The sequence below is a fragment of the Equus caballus genome, chromosome 1, assembly GCF_041296265.1.
Source record: "Equus caballus isolate H_3958 breed thoroughbred chromosome 1, TB-T2T, whole genome shotgun sequence".
Classification (NCBI taxonomy): Eukaryota; Metazoa; Chordata; class Mammalia; order Perissodactyla; family Equidae; genus Equus; species Equus caballus.
This window is the reverse complement of record NC_091684.1, coordinates 105,120,991-105,140,936: the sequence shown is the minus strand read 5'-3', so window position 1 is coordinate 105,140,936 and position 19,946 is coordinate 105,120,991. Positions and strand designations below refer to the sequence as shown.

Below are 19,946 nucleotides of genomic sequence, written 5' to 3'. Positions count from 1 at the left end.
CAGGGATATGCACCCAAATATAATGTCTCCACGGGGGTTCTTCTTCAGTTCTGCTTAGCTGATTTTCAAATTCTTTCACAATGAACTTATGTCATAAAGAAATAACAGCAACGTGAAGTGTTTACAACGCAGAACTGGAACACTTGTGTCTACCTGGATCCAGGGGGCATCTCGCTGGTGCCCAGTTCCTCTGCAGGATGCTTGGGGAACGAGGAACCCAAGCAAAAGACTAAGAGCTTTTGACAGATTTAATTCGGGGGCTCTGGAGGAGTCAATAACCCCTTCGCCCCTTCTCTCCCCCACAGCGTGAACTTCTGTGTCTACTTCTCTCCACTGAGCAAACAGAGCCAGCTGCCTCCTCCCAGGGGCCCTCCTGGATTTTATGAGGCCCATTCTCTTCTGATTCCTTTGTTCTTCAGGCAGGCCATAACTCTGCTGATCAGGCCAGGCCTTCATCACCAGTCTCCACATTCCACTCATGTTCCTGAGACACCCTGGCCATCCTGATCAGACGTAGGTGGGACACCACCTACCCAACCACCCGTTGGGACACAGGGCATCTTAGACGGAATGCTTCCTCCACAGCCAGCTCACTGCATTTCTGGCATGGTGAGTCATTCTGGTTCCAACCCAGAAGATAATCTCATTTCCAGGTGGTAAGGGCACCTCCCAGTCACTCCCCGATTTATAATAATAACAAAGGAAAGCTAAGATGTGTGGGCGCTTATGTACCAGACACTGTGCTGGACCTGCGCTCATTAAGTCTCACAACAACCCTGTGAGTCAGGTGTTTTCATTGCAGTGTTACAGATGAGAAAACTCAGGTCAACCGGCCCAGGGACACACAGCAAGTAAACCTGGACCCTGTCTCTACAGCCCTAGCTCTTCCTACCCCCATTTATCAGTGAGGAAACCAAGTCTAAGTCATCCACGAAGGCTCTCATTAAGGTCATGGGGTTAGCGAACAGGAGGGGCTACCATCTGAACATCTCCCTGATACCCACCCCTCCCCCACTCGTGCCCTGACACTGTCCTCACTCCCCACTCTCCTCCTCGTACTCCACACTGCAGCAAATACTTGTGGCAGTTCTAAGAATCTGTGAGAATGTGTTCTCCTGCCCTGGAGCCTCTGGACAGGCTGCACCTTCCCAGGCATTTGCCTGGCACGGGCTACTTGTCTAGATGTAACCTCCTCCAGGAAGCCATCCCTGACCACTCTAACCCAAGTACCCTCTTAGGTGCTTCCTTGGTCCATCCTTGCATGCATCACACAGCATTGTGGTTGCCTGTCTGCCAGTCTGCAAAGACCAAGCGAGGGCCGTGTATGCTATGGTTGCGTCCTGAGCACCCAGCACGGTGGCGGGCACAGAGCAGGTCCTCAGGAAGTGTGTGTTAAATGAATGCTTGACTATCTGAGCTGTGTTTTGCTTTGTTTGCAGATACAGCTTAGTTGTACTAAGTGGGAGGATATAAAATGACAGAAATGTGGCTTCCCGTATCTACGAAGCGGGGGTAGTGGGTCATCGGGGACTCAGTGCACTGATGTTAACATGGTGTCTTCCTTGCTAAGGCAAAGTTCCAGGCTACTGTTTTCTCACTCCCGGTCAGAAACAAATCACGTTCTGAGTGACTGGAGTCATTGCTCACAAGATCAGGAGCTGGTTGAGGTGGGGTGAGGGGCAGTGGCCTTGGGGCTCCAGTCTCTAAAGACCCAGGCCTCCGCGCTGGGGGGGAGGGGTGAAGAGTGGCAGGTCCCGTCCCCGGGAGGCGGCAGTCACTGGGGGGGGGGGGGGGGGAGAGACAATGGGGCGCAGCATCTGCTCCTCGCTGGGAGAAGGGACCCTTCAGTGAAAAGCCGGGGAGAGCAGGGAAGTGTGGGAGGAATTGATGAGGAGAAGGGGTGGAGCCAAGGAGATGCAGCCGGGAGGAAGGAAGAGAAGGGGAAGGAAGAGAGGAGGGAGGGGAGAGCATCCAGCCTTTCCTTCCTCTCGATGACCTGGTCCCGAGCTGCGGCCTCCTCTGGCATTGTTTCCTGTGGAACCTCTCGGGGCCTATGACGACCCCACGTTTCTCCCCAGCCCCTGGCAGCAGCCCCAGCCCAAGGGCCAGGCATCCAGCAGGTGCTCAATACTCACTTGGGAAAATGAGAAATGTGGCCAACTTTGCTCTGGGAACTTTTCCCCTGTCTTCTCCCCACTTCTCCGGAGAGGGCAGAGCAGGGCTTGCGAGCACGCCCAGGCGCCCCACGAAGAAGTGACCCCTCGTGGCGGCTCTGCCCGGTTCTGTCCGAGGACTCGGGACGGGCCCAGCGTCGGAGCCGAGAGGCGGCTCGGAGTGGCGGGCGTTCTGGAGGATGGAGGCCGAGGGTCCGGCCTGCCAGGGGGCTGGAGGGCGGCCAGGCTGCGCCCAGCCCCGCGGCCCTGCAAGGAGGCGCCCCCAGCAGTGAGCCCGGGGGGCCAGGCGGGGACCGGGGCGCCCCCGAGGCGCCGAGCCCCTTCCTAGCCGGGCCGCACCCTCGAGCCTGCCGTCCAGGGCTCTGCAAACAGCTGTTGAAGGCTCTCCCGGTCCGGCGCTCTGCGGGGCTGAGCTCCGAGCCCATCTGCCTACTTGAGAAACCCAGCAGCGAGGAGCAGCCCGGCCTCCGGCGCCGGCCCGGGAGGGGCGACCGCGCGGCCCCGCCGCACTTCGGAGGGCCCGGCCCCCACCCGCCGCCGCGCTCGCCAGGGCGCCCGGCTGCCCACGGGCCCAGGCCCCGGGGCCCCTTTGTGCCGGGCCCCCCAGTGCCAGGCGAGGATCTGCCGCTCCCCCTCTCCCCCGCTTCAGTTAATCTTTGTTCCCCTTTTCTGCTGAGAGGAGAGAAAAAAAAAAAAAAAAACCAGAAAGAAAGAAAAGGAGGAAAAAAGGCGTGACTTGATTTTCAAACGAAACTCTCCCAGCAAACAAAACCCTTTTAGAGAAATAAGAAAGGAGGAAGAAGGAAGAGAAAAAAAAAAAAAGGAGAGAGAAAAGCCTGCAGGCTTTCCATTTGAGTGGGAGAGTTGAACCGAAAGAGAGAGAAAGAAAGGAAGAAAAATCCTCTCTGCGGTAGAAAGAGAAAAGAAAACTTGGGCTGACAAAAGGGGGGTGTTGGGGGGGTGGAAGGAAGTGAGAAAACAAAAGAGAGATAAAAGGGCTGCTTTTCTGTCTCTCTCTTCCTCTGCGAGCTGGCTTAGGAGGAGCTGTTTTGCATCCCTTCACGTCAGCCCTGCCTCATTCCCTTCTTCCAGGGAGGGAGAGAGAGGAGCGAGAGAGAGCGAGCGAGGGAGGAGAGGGAGCGAGAGGGGAAGAGAGAGAGAGAGAGAGAGAAAGAGAGGAGCCGGAGGGAGGGCGGCGGAGCAGGCGGCGGCGGGCGCGCGTGGAGGCGGGCGGGCGGCGGGCGCGCAGCAGCAGCCCGGGCGGTGGGCAGCCAGCAGCCCCCGGCCCGCCCGGCCGGCCGGCCCGCCGAGGGCCCCAGCGCAGGAGCCGCGCCCGGACGCAGGGTGAGTGTCCCGGCGGCCCGCGGCCCCGGGCGGCGCGCAGGCGGGGGCGCGGGGGGCGCGGGGGTGGGTCGCGGCGGCCGCGGCCGACCCGCCCCCCGCCTCTCCCCGGGGACGGCGGCGCGCAGGCCCGCGCCGCGCTGCAAACATGTCGTCTTTCCCTTTCACTTCCACGTTCCCTCCTGCCGGCGCGCTGGAGGGAGCGAGGGAAAGCCGGGGAAAGAGGGAGAGAGAGATGGCGTCCGGGGGGCGGGGGGGGGGTGGGGGAGGCGGAGAGGGGGAGGGGAGGGAGCGGGCGAGGGAGGGCGACAGCGAGGAGCGCGCGAATGTGAGTGAGGGAGGAAGAGAGGGGAGAGAAGCAAAAGGGAAGGGAAGCGTCGCGGTGGCGGCGGCGGCGGCTCCGGCCCGGCGGCCGCGGCGGCTCCGGCCCGCACGTGGGTGTCCGGCGCCCGGGGCGCTCCCCCCGCGCCGGTCGGGACTCTGTTTCCCCCCCTCGCGCCGCGCCGCCCCGCCCCGGCCGCTGCCCACAAACTTTCCTCTCCGCGCGGGGGACGCTGCGGCGCGTCCCCCCAGCCGGGCCCGGGGAGGGCTGCGCGCCGCCGCAGGGGGGTCGGGGCGCCCCCAGAGGGCAGCCAGCCGCAGCACGCAGGGCGCCGCGGGGCCCCCGGCCGGCCGGCCGGCGTCGGGGCGCCGCGGGCCGGGGACCTGTTGAAGGCGCTTGCCGCCGGGTGGGGTCCCCACGGCCTGTCTTTCGCCTCCCTGGCCTCAGTTCCCCTTCCTCGTCGCCCACTCTCTCCGTCTCCTCGCGGTCATTGTGCTAATTGGACGGAGCGGTGGGGTGTGATCGCCGGCGTCAAATGAGGGGCCCCGAGGCTGCCAGGCGGGCGCGGGGACCCGGGGACCGCCGGGGCAGCCCCTGCAGGCGCGCAGATCCCACAGATCCGGCCCTGGTGCCACCGCCCCCCTAACCGCGGACTTGCCAACTAGTGCGTATCGGGTTTTTTCCAACTTGCCTTTTAAGATGACTTTTATGGTCGCTGCAACTGCTTCCTTCCAGTCTGAGCTGTAGTTTGGAAAGATGTAAGAGGCCGGGGAGGTGCTTGCGTGGGTTTTCACTAACCCGAAACGGTCATTAATGTGCTTCTAAGCTCTGCGATGGTTCGAGCAAGGCGTCGCCGAAGCCTGGGTGCGTTTTCACAGGGACACTGCGAGATGCTCGTTCTTCCCGGGCTGAGCGGTCCGGTGAGGGACCATCCCGGTGGCCCACCCTTGACCTGCGGGCCGAGCGCCCAAACTGCTTAGGGCACCCCGAGCGCCTTTATTTCTGTGCAAAATGGAAACTCCCAGCCGGCGTCGATCTGGAGGGGACGGAACCAGTTCCCGTGGGCGCCTGGGAAATTCGCCAAATTCCCCCACAGGTGTGCGGAGAGGGACTTTGCACCCTTGGGGGGTCACCCAGCCAACTTTGAAGCTGCTTTTTCAGTCCTGCCTTTGTACACGTGTAAGTAAAAACAGTCAAAGTTCGTTTCTGCCAAATATGGGGTCCAGGGCCTGCATCCCTGTTGTGCCCTCACCGGGGGGCCTTCAAAGGACCCCGTCGGGCCAGGTGGGGGAGGGGAAGAAAGCCACCCCTAATTGTCATTAGACATTAGAAAATGTATTCTTAGTGTTTGTGATCAAAGCCATGCGTCTGATTTTGATTTTTGAGACTTCGTATGGCTGTCCCTTTCTCGTTTGTTTTAAAGCGAAGGTTATTTTCTAGAGCTTTCCTGGTGATTTTGTCTGCTGGCCCCTGGGCCACATGTCACCCCCTGCCAGTCACCTGCCAGTCTGGGAATGGGACCTCGAATTGATCACCTGTAGTTCCAACAGGCATTAGTGCTCCGGTAACCCGCAGGACTCGGCTTTCCTGCGTGAGGGCAGTGGGGTAGAACTGCTTGCTTTTGGATAGGGGGAGTTGGACATTTGGGTCACATGTTCTTCCCTCCAGGCTTGTCTGGTTGCCTGTGTGTCCATGGAGGGAGGTGCAGAGAGAAGAGGAGCAGAGGCTCCCTCTTCTCAGAGCAGATTCCTGGGTGAGTCCTTGTCCCGTGGTGTGTGGCCAGTGGGCTCTTGGTTCTGTCCTTGGGTCACTTCCATTCCAACCAGGCATTCCTACCAAGGAGACTTATTTTAGGCTCGCTGTCTGGGGACAAGAAGACAGACAAGGTCTGGAATGGTTTTCAGGTTGGAGGAAGGGAGTCTAATGGGACCACCAGAGATTTTGCGTGGCTTCTGTTTTAGGTTTGCCTTGTGGCCTAGAGATATTTCTATCAGAGTTGTTCTTGGAAAGCTGCAGTGTGAAGTTAGAAGGGAGTAAATAAATAAAGGAGGAGCCAGGTGCTCAGAGGATGCTCCTCGTCTGGCTTGCTCGCTCTCGGGTACCCAGGGCAGGGGCTCGTGTTTGTGGATTAAGGAATCTGACTCTGGGGACTCTCGTGTTAGTGGTGGTTGATCCCAGCCCTTAGACTTCAAAGCTGGAGGGGGACCTTAGAGGTTGTCTAAAAGAGACTGAGGCTCGAGAAAAACTCCATGCCAGAGACCACACAGTAAGTGGCAGAGCCGGCCCTGGAACAGGAGCTTTCAGAGCCCGCCCTCAGCGCTCTTAACAAGGCCACTGCTGCCTCTGCTCCTGCTGGGGAATCCCAATCAGGCTCCGTCCAGAGAATGTGGCTGTGAGAACGTGAAACCGTGGGTTGTGCTGCCCGCGTGAGACAGGTGGACGGAGCACCTTGTTTCCCAGGGGGGTTATACGTACTGTTCTGGAGGATATGGCGGGCCAGCGGGACTCCTGGGGGGATCCAGGGACTGCGCTGTACTAACACGCACTTCTTCAAAGTCCCCCGGTTCAGCAGGGCAGCAGTGTAGTTCTCGGGACGTTCCCAAGTCACACAGCACTTTTTGATCTGGTTGCTTTCTTCGTGCTTTGTACTTGTGTGTGGTTTACTTAGGATTGGTCCAGGGAGAAGGATGGGGATGTGAGGAGGGGCCAGAGACCTCCCACTGGAATGGCAGTTCCTGAGGGTGGGTGTCTTTCTTTGTTCATTGCTGAGTCCCTGGGCCTAGAACAGGGCCTGGCACATAGTGGGCCCTTGATAAATACTTGTTGAAAAGATGTCATTAGGCATTAGGAAGATTTCCCTCCTGAAGGAACCCGTGAGTGATGCACAGAGGCAGGGACCAGGGAGGTGATTGATGGGAGCTGCAGAGTTTTGCAGTGAGTCGTTGTTTCAGACACGCGCCAGGCAGGTAAGGCAGGAGGGGCTGGGAAGAGAAAATCCTGGATGGGGTGGAGCCACTGGGTGGAGACTTGTGCCAAACAATAGAGAGATCTTGAATTGGACTGGAGATGGGGAGAATAATAATAATCATCTGTCTTGGGTCTGGCTTGGCTAAGCGCTTTGTGTGTCTCATCTCCCTTAGTCCTCACAGGTGCTAGCTACTGCACTGTTAGCCCCGTTTGGCAGAGTGGGAAACTGGAGCACAGAGGACTTGAGTAACTCATCCGAGGATGCACAGCTGGTATCTGAACCCAGGCAAACTGACTTCAAACTTCACCTCCTAGAATGAGGATGAGGTCAGACATCTCTGCTTGCACCAAGGAGCCGGGCATTCAGAGCTCTGGGGTTCCTCAAAAGGATAGCAGAGAAAACCTGGAAGAGAAATTGCTGGTCTGCTGCAGAGAGAGGTGGTCAGGGCACATGCCTTCTGCCCCCTGTGCCAGGGCCTCGCAGCGCCCAAAGCCTATCAGGGAATGCTTATTGGGGGGCCTACCTATTCCCCCAGCAGGGCGGCTAGTACCAGATCAGGATTATTTTGCACTTGATAAAGATTTAGGAGATTTTTTTTTTAAGATTGCTTTTCAACTTAAATTTTAGTTGGCACGTATTTGAAACCGGTAGGAATTTTAAAGGCAGAAATGTCCCTGTTAGCCTTAGAGACCTGCTGAAGGCATTTTCCACAAGAATAAGCCCTACCCTCCTACTCCAGGATGCCCATCCAGGCTCTTCCCGATCACAGCAGCTTCCCTTTTATTGCTGGTCTGCTGGGCCCGTCCGCGTGGAGCATACAGTCTCCCTAGGAGACACACGTTAAATTAATAATTGCACAAATACTCTTTAATTACAGTTGTTATAAGTGCTTCAAAGGAAGAAGTACAGAGGCCGTGGGAGCTGATGATCAGAGAGGACAGGGATGGGAGGCTCCCTTGGAGAAAGGACGTTAACCAGCCACGGGAAGGGGGCGTGAAGAAGCTTTAACCAGGGTAAGGCAGTCCCTCCACCTCGATGTGTAATCTCTTGCTCCTCTGTATGTGGTTTGTGCACCAGCAACGTCAGCGTCACCTGGGACCTTGTCAAAATGCAGAGGCTCGGGCCCACCCCGGACCTGCTAACGCTGCGTTTTGACAAGATTCCCGTGCATGGTAGAGTCTGAGAAGTGCTGATGCAATCGAAGTACTGAGCTGGAAGGTTCTCGGCTCTGCTGTGAATGTGTCGGGTGACCTCAGGCAAGTCACTTCTCTGGGTAACGAGGGAATTAGGTCGTCTCGCAGGTTCCTCTGGCTTCTCCGATCTCTGGCTTTTGTTGGTTTGTGCTGTCCCCAAGCTTATCGAGGGTAAGGACGCAGCACCGTCCTCTGTGGTGCCTTTGGTGGGGGCTGGTGGGCGCTGGTCCATGCTCTGGTCTGACTTCAGTAATCGCCGAAGAGGGGCCGGACCGTCAGAGCTTTGGGGAAGGGTGGGAATAATTCACAAAAAGCATGTGGAGTTTTGTTGCACGAGAGAGTGTCTTAAGGTGACCCAGAGAGGATTTGACCTGAAGCGTGAGAACAACTGGCAAATCAAAAGGGCTTTGGAGAAGAAAGGTGTAACGTTTCTGCCAAAAAGCAGAACCTAAACCGAGGGAAGGAGGAACCTGCCTGTGAACATGAGACTTGAAGAACGGGTACAGCGTTTTGTCTCTGAGATCTTCACATGGCTGTAGGGAGGTCCAGAGGGCTGAGCCCGGGGTTCCTTGACCCTCGCCGGCTGTGGGTGGGCTTCAGGTGCACCTGCAGCCATGCAGAGGGTTACTGTGGGTCCACTTTCCTGGGGAGAGGACCTGTAGCTTTCGCCAGCCTCCCAGGGGTCTTCGTCCTCCCAGAACGAAGGGCAAATGCCTTCCTTGACTAATGTCGCCTGGCTCTTTTTATTATACAGCACTTATTCTGTGCCAGGCACTGTTCTAAGCACTTTCCGTTTCTTAGCTTGTTTAGGTTGAATAACTTTCCGGAAGTCACACACCTGGGAATTGTCAGAACCAGGACTCGCACCCAGGCAGTCAGGCCCCAGAGTCGCTGCTCGCAAAGCCTGCCTTAGTACAGGGCAGCTGGTACTGAGGGAGTTCTTTTTGGTAGAACAGAAATTGAGATTACAGAGGCCCCCACTTTACAAGGAAGTGTCTCCCAATTGTTCACGCATAAAACAGAAAGCATTTTCCTCCGGAAACAGGTTACGAACAGCATCAGGTTGCCAGGCTAGCCCGTGAGAGCCTGTATGACTGTTGGGCCCAACTCGTGCTTGTTTGCAAAGATTGAGAAAACAAGACTGTGGGAGTACTCCATTAAACATTCTTGGATCAGACAGAAGGAGCTTGAAGAATTGCACCATCAAATAAGGGGAGTGAGATGGTAGCAGGAAATTGGGGTAGATTCTGACAGGACTTAAAGGGTCGTAGAGGCCAAAGCAGGGCCAAATGTATGTGGAATCAGCAGCTTCAAAAGGGAAAATAACTGGTTTTTATTACCTACTAATTAATGTGTGTAGACCTGCCCCTTCCCCCATCCCTAGTGCCTTGCCCCGAGGACAGAGGCCTTTTGTCTTTTATTCATTTCTGTGTGATTTGAATTTTTATCGGGGCGTATTATCTCTATAATCTATATATTTGTAAATGGAGAAGACGGTCTGTTAGAAGAAGTGGGTCGGCCTCCAGGGGGGCGTTCGTTCTGTCTTCTACAACCATCATCGTAAAGGAGTTCCCGATATTAAATAAATGAGCTCTATTGTGTGTATATTTTGGGAGTACAGAGAGAACTGTTGGAAACATGAGGATTTTCAGCGCAGTCGGAAGCTGAGAATAAGAGACCACCGTGTGGCCCAGCTGCCCTCCCTTTCTGCCTCCCCCCACCCGCCCCCCCAGTGTGGAGTAACTAGGGAACCAAGTCCGGTGAGCACGGTCACTGTGGGAGGCAGGCAAGTCCACCCTCCAGATCTCCGTGGCAAACAGCAACTTCTGTGATGACTCTTGGTTATGTGCGTTTTGTCTTCTGGGTGGTGCCTGAATGCCATCGCTGACCCATCCCATTCCCAGGCGGGCAGCAATGAAATGGGCTTCCCGATGGGGAAAGCTGTTCTGCATGTGTTTGGTAAAAAATAAAAGCCAAACGTTAGTAGCTGTTTTGTGCGGCACTTCAGAATGTCCTCACAAGGACCACGTCCGAGCCGGCTGCTCAGTAAGCATCAGGGACCCTTTGGAGACTGGCAGTGCTGGTGGGTTAACCCCACCCTGTGATGTCCCATCCTGGGGCCTCCAGGCCCGCAGCCTCTCCTCCCATCTATTCACTATCCTCAGACCACTGTGGACTTGCCATTAGCCGCAAGCAGATCACCTCTGAAATTCTGAGCTCTTCCTGTCCCCCGACTGCACAGCCCTCCTTGGAGCAACCCTGCCTACGCTCGCCCCAAGCTGGGAAACCTGTGCCTACCCACCTGGGCCACGCGCCCACCGTCAGCCCCACCCCTCGCTCCCATGCCCTGCCCTGGCTGCCTCCCTAGTACCCAACACTGGGCCTCCTCCCTGCTTCCTCTCTCCCCACTCCTCTGCAGCTCTGAAACAGCAGAGTTATCTCACCCCTACTCCGACCTGCTCTCCAGAAGTCCTGGTCGCCTCCTAATTGGACCTGGTGGCCCATGTTGTGACCTCTGCTTACCTGACTTCTCCGGAGCAGGTCCTGTCCTGGAGAGTCTTGCCCCCGTGGGCTCTGAGCCCTCTTCCTACCTCTCTGATCCTACTTTTTCTGCCACCTCCCCCTCTCCTGGCCACCCTTTGGTGCCTCAGCCATGGTTCTCTGCTGCTTGCTTCCCTTCCGTGTCTGTGGTTTCAGCCTGCACGGCGAGGACTCTTGGCCTGTGTCCCTGTCCTCGTGTCTCCTGTAAACAGCTTAGAGCTGGGTGTACATTTGTTATGGTTTGGGACATATGTGGATTTCTTTCTACCTTCTTATTTTGGGCTTTCTGTTTCTTTTTCTGATTCTTCTCTGTTCATTCTTTCGTTTAAATTAATTGAAAGGGTTTTTTTTCTTTACCCCATTTTTTCTCTTTACTGCTTTGGAACTTATATGCTCTAGTTCTCTTCTTTTGATGCGTGCAGACTGCATAAGGCTTAAAGTTCATTGATGTCTGTATCTTTTTCCAAACAATACAGAGGCCTCAGGATGCTTTACATAAAGTCACTGTCATCCCTGCTCACATTCAGTGTCACACAGTGAGTTAGCTCCATCTCGTTTCACTCTTCAATACCACAGATTGGGCATTATTTTTAATGTTCTATATGCTTGGTTAACCTTTGCTTTGATTTTCCACATATTTACCATTTTGTTTACTCCTATTTCTCCTTGCATCTCAGGCCTTCTTTCTGGGACCAGAATATCATATGGTGAGGGTCTTCTAATCAGAAACTTTCAGTTCTTGTTTGGCTGACATTTCATTTCATGCTTATTGTTAAAAGATTGTTTTGCTGGGTATAAAACAGTTTGATGGTTATTTTCTCTGAGTATTTAAAGATGGTATTCCCCTGTCTTCTGGCTTTTGTTGTTGATGTTGAGAAGTTGGTAGCCCAATTATTGTTCTTTTTAGGTAATTTCTTCTCTCTGGTTGTTGTTTTGGTGGTGGTAGTGGTGATGGTGGTGGTGTGTGCATGCACACACGTGTGTGTATGTGTGTTTTGCAGTTCACTGTAATATATTTAGGAGTGGGTTTTATTTTATTTGGCTAAAGATTCGTTGGGCTTACTGAAACCAAAGCTTGGTGCCTTTTATCAGTTCTAGAAAATCTTCAGCGTTTATCTCTTTGAATATTGTCTCTCCATCATTATCTCTTTCTAGTCTCTGCTTTGGAACTCCACGTAGATGTATGTTAGATCTTATTCTATCCTTTATGTCCCTTAAGTTCTTTTTTATTTTTTGATCTTTTGGGTTTTTTGTATTGTTTTCTGGGTAATTTCTTATTTCTCTTCCAGTTCACTAGTTCTCCCTTCAGTTATCTCTAATTTTCCATTTAGCCCTTCCACTGAGGTATTTTTATTATCAATATTAACTCATGGGTTTTAATATATTTGATGGTGTTTTAATTCATTTCAGTTATTCTCTTTGGTTCTCATCTTTTAAGTTTGTAATCTGGATGGTCAGATTTTTTATTTCTGTGTTCCTGTTTTATCCTTTTTAAAATATGCATGATCTTTTTTTTTTTTTAACAATCTCCTTCTCCTTACTTGTGTTTTTAAATCCCAATTTTATTCCCTTAATCATATTAAACATATGTATTTTGTATCCAGTAATTCCAGCCTCTGAAGTATTTGCAAGTATGGTTCTATTATTTAATGCTTCTGCTGATTGCCACTCATGAGGGCTTGTTTCCTTACGTGTTTCATGATTTTTGATTGTGAGCTTATGTTTGTTAGAATTCTATCTGTGATGGGGCTGGCCCCGTGGCCGAGTGGTTAGGTTCACAGGCTCTGCTGCAGGCGGCCCAGTGTTTCATTGGTTTGAAGCCTGGGCGCGGACATGGCACTGCTCATCAAACCACACTGAGGCAGCGTCCCACATGCCACAATGAAGAATATAATACAACTATGTACCAGGGGGCTTTGGGGAGAAAAAGGAAAAAAATAAAATCTTTAAAAAAAATAAAGAAGAATTCTCTCTGTGAGAATTCTTCGAGGTGTGGGATGAGAGTACATTCTTCCAGGAAGGAAACATGTTACCTTCTGTGAGACACCTCAAGGCCCTCAGATGGGTCCATTGTTTTTAATAACTCTTAGCTTGCAGTTTTGAGGACCAGAGCCCAAACCCACACGAGGGCCGCCAGTGACCACAGATTCTCAAAGGAACCTTTTTTTTTGAAACTCCACCCACAGCTAACACTAAGCTAAATTACTTTCTTCCAGACACCCCGCTTGGTTCCACTGTTCTCTTATTGCCAAATTCCTTCTCTCCGTATTCAGACAAAGTCCTAGTCCATGTCAGGGCTAATGAAAAACTATGCCTCTTCTGAGCCTTCCCCATGCCATCCCTTGCAGAATTAACCAGTCCTTCCACATTCATTGGCCACTGTCACCTTACCTCTTAGTCTGTCGATATGTGTGGTCAGACCCCACACTGGACTCTGAGCTTCTTGAAAGCTCAGAACTCTGTCATTTATTTCTGGAGCCCCAGTGCCTGGCTCACTGTTGGGCAGAGTAGTTGCTTAATAGGTATCTATTGATTGAACAGAATTTATAACAAAATCAATACTCCTCTTCCTGAATAGTAATTTTTTTTTAAAGTCACAAGCACTAACCTACCCCAAGATCTTGGCTAAGTCCAGTTCACCTCTTTAGATCTCGGCGTCCTTAGCTGTCAAATGGAGCGGTGCTTCTGAGATCTCTGCGTGCTCTGAGATACTGAGATTCAACGTAACTGTTGGTCAGGGTGACATGGATCAACTCTGGCTCACAAATGGGCTGAAGGAACAGGAGGGCTGTGGAGAGAGATCACAATTCTGAGGTCACGGGGCATGAGTTGGAAGAGAAGAAAGAGAAGGGACTCAAAGGTAAATTAATATGAAAGAAAGATGGCATTTTAAACTTTGTGACTTGAGACAACTTGATGGCTGTCTAAAAAATGAACACATTATAACAAAATTAATTTCAGATGGATTAAAGATGGTAAATAGAAAAAATGAACTCAAGGAAAATACCTCCTAAAATTGACTTAAAACTCAGAAGCCATAGAAGAAAAGATTAATGTATTTGACTTTGTACAAGTAAAAAATTTCTGTGACAAAATCAACATAAAACAGTCAAAAAAGTCTCGTACTTCTCAAAACTGGGAAAACATTTGGCAACATATATCAGAGATAGAGCTAATACCCTTAATATCTAAAGAGCCCCTACAGATCTATAAGAAAAAGACCATTGACCCAATTTTTAAAATGGGCTAAAAATGTGAATGGTTCACAGAAAAGGCAATATAAGTGGTTCTTAACCACATAAGAGCGTGTTCAGCCCACTGGTAATAAGAGAAATGCAAGTCAACTCTGCTATGGAGAAGTGACACTGGGAACAGATACTTTCATAATTGTCGGTAGAGTGTAAACTGATACAACCTGTATAGGGAAGATTTCGATGGTACGTATTAAAATTAAAAGTGCGCAAGCCATTGCACTTCTGGGAATTCCTCTCACAGATATGAGCGTACATGCGAAATGATGCATTTTTCAAGATACTTCATTGCATCATTGCTTGTAAAAGAAAAAAAAAGGAAACAACCTTAATGTCTGTCAGCGGAAAACTGGTAAATAAATTATCCTACAACCGTACAGTGCAGTTCTGTGCAGCTGGAGAAGACAATGGGAAAGCTCCCTAGGCATGGGTGTGGCTGCTCAGATCGTTTCTTAAATGAGAGAGTAAGGAACAGAATGCCTGGCTCGGCACTGGTTCTGCGAGGACACGTAGGAGTCTGGTAACAGGGTTTCCCACTGCGGGGGCTGACTTTTCATTGCGTGCCTTTTTCTACGTTTTGAATTTTGTACCTTGAGCATATACTACCTAATTTGAAAAAATATTTTAAAGAAGGAAAGAAGGAGGTTAGGGTGGGAAAAAGGGAGGGAGGGAGGGAAGAAGGCTCTCACCTTTGCTCTGCATCTTCTCATTGGCCGTTTTAGTTACTCTCCTCAGCAACCGTGACTGAGGCTACCTTTCTTTTTTTTTTTTTGAGGAAGATTAGCCTTGAGCTAACATCCGCTGCCACTCCTCTTTTTGCTAAGGAAGATGGAAGCTAACATTTGTGCCCATCTTCCTCTATTTTATATGTTGGACGCCTACTGCAGCATGGCTTGATGAGCAGTGCGTAGGTGCGCGCCTGGGATCCGAGTTCGCAAACCACAGGGCCACTGATATGGAGCGTGCAAACTTAACCATCATGCCACCAGGCCAGCCCCTAGGCTACCATTTTTATAGACCAAGAAGCTGAAGCTCAGACTTCTGAAGTGACTTGCCCCAGGTTCGTGGAGAGAGCCTGGGAACCTGGCATGGAATCCAGTTCTCACTCCAGAACCATTGGGCTCGTGTCTGTAGGTCAGTATTTTCTTTTCTTGTTTCCTTCCTTTATTTTTAACCGACATCTCATTGGTCCGGGACCAGTGGCTGTACGCCATGGCCTAGGCTCCTCCATCCCAGGGGAGAGAGTGTGAGGTTCCATCCTGCCTCCTCCAGCTGTCTTGCTGGCTCACGAGTGCCTCCGGGGCAAAGCTCAGGCAGTAGGTAGTGGAGCCAGCCCAGAACCCAGCCAGCCACATCAGACACAGGGAGGAGGATCAGGAATGGGCTTTGAAGTTCCCAGCTTTTATCAGAGTGTCTGAACCTGAACATTATGTCAAGGGAGCTTTTATTACTGTCTGTGAACTGGCCTCAGGTAGGTACCAGCTGCTGCCAGGTGCCAAGGGAGCACTTCCTGCTGCCTCCACTTTGTTCCATGGCGGGGAAGTTTTCGGGGCTAAAGGCACTTGGTACTTGGAAGATTCTGGAAGAATAACTTTTTCTGTCTATTTTTCTATTGAGAGTCGGATGCAAGAGTTTCTATGCAGTTGGATGGCATCTCTTTAATTAAAGGGAGGGAGCGTGGTTTTTTGTCTCACAGAAACACCTGTGCCGTTTTCAAAGTAACGTATTGCCTGCTTCCTCTTTGCTGAAGGGCAGTGCTGTATGGAGAACAAAGCTAAAGGTGTTGGCCATATATAATAGAAGGCAGTAATTTATAGGATACAGCTTCACCTGGGGGGAGAATTTGATGTTTTTAAGAGATACAAAATCATCCAGCACCACCTGTCCTGGTGTGCGGTGTCGTATTTATTCTCTAAGTTGGAGTCATTTCTTAAGAAAGAGGAGGGTCCTTTGGGGCTGAGGAATGCTCGTGGGGGTAGGACATCTTCAGGATCCGTGGGCCTGAGCCGGCACGTCCAACACCCCATCACCGTGCTCCTTGGCATCTCTAGGGGGCATGCATCCCAATGACCCACCCCGTGTGTGTGTGTTTGGCCAGGGGAAGTGGAAGTGCCTTGACCATCACAGAGCTGCGCCCGTCAAAAGTTTGCACCCAGCTATTGGCTGAATGCACGGATGGATAGGAGCACCCAATAAACATTTCCCAAGGGACGCATTTTGATATTTGAGATAGACTTTAAAGCTTCTGACGGTAAAGAGGACTGGAGAAATTTAGACATCTCCCGTTGCTCCTCAGGTTTTCCTGATGCTTGAATAATTAAGTCCGTGCCCCGTGGAATTTTTCCTTCCTGGGCTCTCGGTCCTCTCTCTCACGTGCAGAGGCCAGCTTCTGTAAATGGTACACTCTAAATACTCTTAACGCCCTCCGAAGCGTTCCCTTCCATTATCTTCTCACACTCTCACTCATTCTCTGGAAGGACTTCTGTGTGACATCAGCTGAGCTCTTTTGCGTCAGCTACACAGCTTATCAGAATTTCTCTTCCAGACCCCTGTTTTGGGGCTTTGATACCTTCGTGGTAAAAATTCGTTCCGTGTCTCCAGGTAGACGAACAAGTCTCACTCAGGACCTGCCTTTCCTTTTCTCCCCCTCGAATTCACGGTCTAGAGAGATGGCCGTTGTCCTCTCCTTGATCGAGGACACAAGGAACGCTTGTTCTGCCTTCTCCCACCTTGGCCTCTATGCTGGCCCTCCTCCCCTCCCCCAGCCTGGACGGAGGGTTGGGTCCAGGGTGTCCTGGGGCTCGGCTCCCCGCGTGGCCCTCGCCCCTCCTTCGCTCACCCGGGCCTTCCGGAGGATTTTGATTCCTGCTCACTGGAAACCACCTCTTAGTTCTTGAAAATATTCTTAGGTGGTTTTGAGATGTCTTTGGCCTGTTTTGTTTTCAATCCAGTTCAGATTTGAAGGTCCGAGAAATGAACAGCCCCTTGGATCTTAGATCTCTTCCTTTTGTTTTTCAGAAAATAGCTTTTATTGATTTTTTTTCTTGTTACAAAGAGATTTATAGTTGTCGTAGAAAATTTAGGAAATACAAACAATCGAAGAGAAAAAAATAAAAACCACCTATAATTATTATTTGAGTATATTCTATACCCTTCCAGCATCTTTTTTAATTAAAAAAATGAAATCATACTGTATGTACCATCATGTTATTTTTTTCTCTTTTTTTTGCTTTTACTTAACAATGTTATTAAAATTTCCATCGTGTTACACATTCTCCACCAGCTTCTTTAAAGGATTGCATGGTATTCTTTTGAACAGATGGACCATAACATATTTAAGCAGTCTCCTACACTGAGGTTGTGTCCTCTTTTTCTCTCTTATAAAGAATGCTGTGGTGAACATCTTTGGGTGTTTTTGCCCACAGCCTTGATTATTTTCTTTGGCTACATTTCTAGAAGGGAATCACCGGGCCAAGGACACATTCTAGAGACTCTGGATTTAGTTGGTTAAATTGGCCTCCAGAAACATAGTATAGTATTTTTGATTCCTTCAGGTGAATACTAAGTCTTATTCTTTTAAAACCTGGTCGTGCGTTTTTAAGACACCGCTTTCGAACTGTTTCACGCAGGTTCGTTCTTAAGAGTGGCTGGCCTGGGAAAGGCCCGAGGGACCCAGGGCACAGCTGATGTGAATGAGAACCTCCTGTTCTTGCCCCTCTGTTTGCAGTGGGACTTGAGGGCTGAGGCCAGAGGCCTTTCTTGTCTCCTCTGACCAGGCAGTTGGGCAGGCTTGTGGCTCCCCAGGGAGACCTCGGGGTGCCCATCCTTCCAGTGCCTGGGGCAGAGCTGGCTTTGAGGATTCCAGTCTCTCAGAGAACTTAGGTCTTTGTCCCAAAAGGATGCTCAAAAAATAAACATCCTGCCCTAACTCCGTAGACCAAGGCTGGTCCCCCTTGGACCGGCTGGGTTGGTGTTTGCAGGCGGAGGCGGGACGGAAGATCTCCTGTGCAGGCCTCAGACCCTGCCCCCGGGCCCCGCCCGGGGAGTGCCTCTGCCCAGACCTGCAGCCCTGGCAGCCCAGCTTCTCAGCCGTCGCCTTGTGGGGGCGGGAGGAGGTTTGATGGAATTACTGAGGAAGGAACATTTGCTTAGGCTAAATCATTTGGGCCTTCCCTGTCCAGCTCCTCACTCTCTCTTCCTCCTTCTCTGCTCTCTTCCTCCTCCATACCAGCACATTCTCTCTGGTAGTTGGTGAGGCCTCGGAGGACCTTTCTTGCTTCTCAGCTTCCTTCTTGCCTTTTTGCTCCTGGTGACACCCAGGCTGGTGCCCACCTTATGGACCTGACACGTCCAAGCACATCCCCGAGCTTTCCGAAACTGCATCCGCTCTGCGCCGGAGCCCGGCCCCTCGTCACCCTCCTGTCCAGGCGGTGCTGTCCCAGCCGAGGTCTGGCGCCAGCCTGCCCTGCCTTCTTAGACCTAGTGGGAAGGCCATGGTGGGGGGACGAGCTGCCTCCCCCCGAGAGAGACACAGCGTGCCAGCTGCTGCCCGTTGGGCTACGAAAAACAGAAACACAAAACCCCAGCCCCTTGAGATGGGGGACGATTCTGTTTCTATGAACCTGACAACTCCTGTGCTGGAGACGAGAGGCACGGTTGGGAGAGGGAGGCTGGAGGTTTCCCCTGGGGTGGGCTTTGTTTAAAATTTAATATGCTCTTCCTTTCTCTCGCGCCGGCTTCTAGCTCCTTTGTCATTTTAGCCCCGTTATCTGTCTGGTGGAGGAGATCTCTTATCTGCCCAGGCCTGCCTCTCTTCCCGGAACGGCCCATCCCCATCCCACACTCTACACACCCCCATTTGTGACAGTGGTACAGGTCCCATCCTGCAAACTTAGAATCCAGTGAAACTTGTCACTTGGCTTCTTAGCCAATTAAGATTTGGGGGAAATGAGTCTATTTTCAATGGTGTTGGACCCATTAAAGGCACAAAGTGGGCACCTTGGTGTCCTGTGGGAGAAGATGTGGCACCCAGCCCTTAGCAGTGTGGCCAGTGCTGGGTCCAAGGGTGGGGGTTTCGGCTCTGGGTGGCCCGAGATGAGTCGAATGTTTGCTCCCATGTGAGTTCCAGCTTCTGACCCGGCACATTCTGGGCCTTGGGGAGTTCTGCAGGACAGAAAGTGGAGCAAACGTAGAAACGCAGAGCTGCTCTCTTCCCCACAGGCAGGAGCAGATCTCAAAGATCGCTCCCCTCAGACGTGGGCTCGGAGGCAAGGGGAGCACCTCAAGCCACAGGTCTCAGGATCAGAGGAGACCTGGCTTTTCCTCTTGGCTCGCTGTCTCCTGGCTCCAGGGATCCAGAACCCCGCCGACCGAGCCTTGGTCTCGCAGCTGTGTAATGGGTCCAAGAGCCTGCTCTTCATGGCTGTGCTCTGTGCTGTGTAATCCATGGTTATCATTGTTGCCCGTGGACCGCGGGGCTGAGAAGTCAGGGAAAAGCCCCGCGCCATCCTCAACCCTCTTTTCTTTTACAGATTTCCCTTGGTTATCTCTCTATTCCTTCACTGAATCAGCACACATTTTACCAAGCAGCTACCATGTGCTAAACTCTGTGACCAAAAGGGGAACAGCGTGGTCTCTGTCCCCAGGGATGTGTGCAGCAAGCCCACCTGGTGGAGGTGGTGTTTCCCTGGGTCTCAGCAGACAAGGGGAGCAGGGGCACTCTGTTGGGGCCCAAGACTTGCAAAGGCAGAAAGAGCAGGCACGTTTGGAGCATCAGTGTTGGTTTGGTGTGGATGGGAGGGAGGGTGTGTAGGTGAGATGGTAGAAGACGGAGCTGGAGGTATAGGTAGGGGCCAATCTGGGAATGTGTCCAAAGGCTTGGACTTCATCCCGAGGCCTGGGGCAGGCACCAGTGGGTGCTGAGCCAAGAAGCCACATGACTCAGGCACAGACCAGGGGACTTGGGGCTTGTGGTGGTGTTAAATCCATGTGGGGAGAGCCCCGTGGAAATGTTGATCTGAGAATTGAGAAACCTTTCAGAGGAGTAAGTATAGTCCTTCTGCTTGTATTCTTTCTCATTTCACCCAAAATTTCTGCTTTTCCCCGGCTGTTTACAGATAATTTACAAAAGCCTGTTTTCTATGCTTGATTGTGTTT

The 19,946-nt window shown here is 51.9% G+C and overlaps 1 protein-coding gene and 1 long non-coding RNA gene across 8 annotated transcripts in view; one reads left to right on the top strand and one right to left on the bottom strand.

Moving 5' to 3' along the window:
* LOC138923976 (uncharacterized) overlaps positions 1–4,843 on the bottom strand; it is a 67,633-nt gene extending 62,790 nt beyond the window's left edge. Inside the window, exon 1 of the long non-coding RNA XR_011438396.1 lies at positions 4,529–4,843. This is a non-coding gene — a long non-coding RNA (uncharacterized lncRNA). The remainder of the gene's footprint in view (positions 1–4,528) is intronic.
* ZNF710 (zinc finger protein 710) overlaps positions 1,942–19,946 on the top strand; it is a 63,580-nt gene continuing 45,575 nt past the window's right edge. The window contains exons 1-2 of one of the 7 annotated variants that reach the window (XM_023649862.2): positions 4,655–5,016; positions 7,683–7,818. The gene's annotated coding sequence lies outside the window, so the exon portion shown is untranslated. Of the gene's footprint in view, positions 2,121–3,383; positions 3,519–4,389; positions 5,017–7,682; positions 7,819–19,946 lie in introns of those variants that run through there. The other 6 variants (XM_070266382.1, XM_023649851.2, XM_023649815.2 and 3 more) reach the window with 6 other exon arrangements.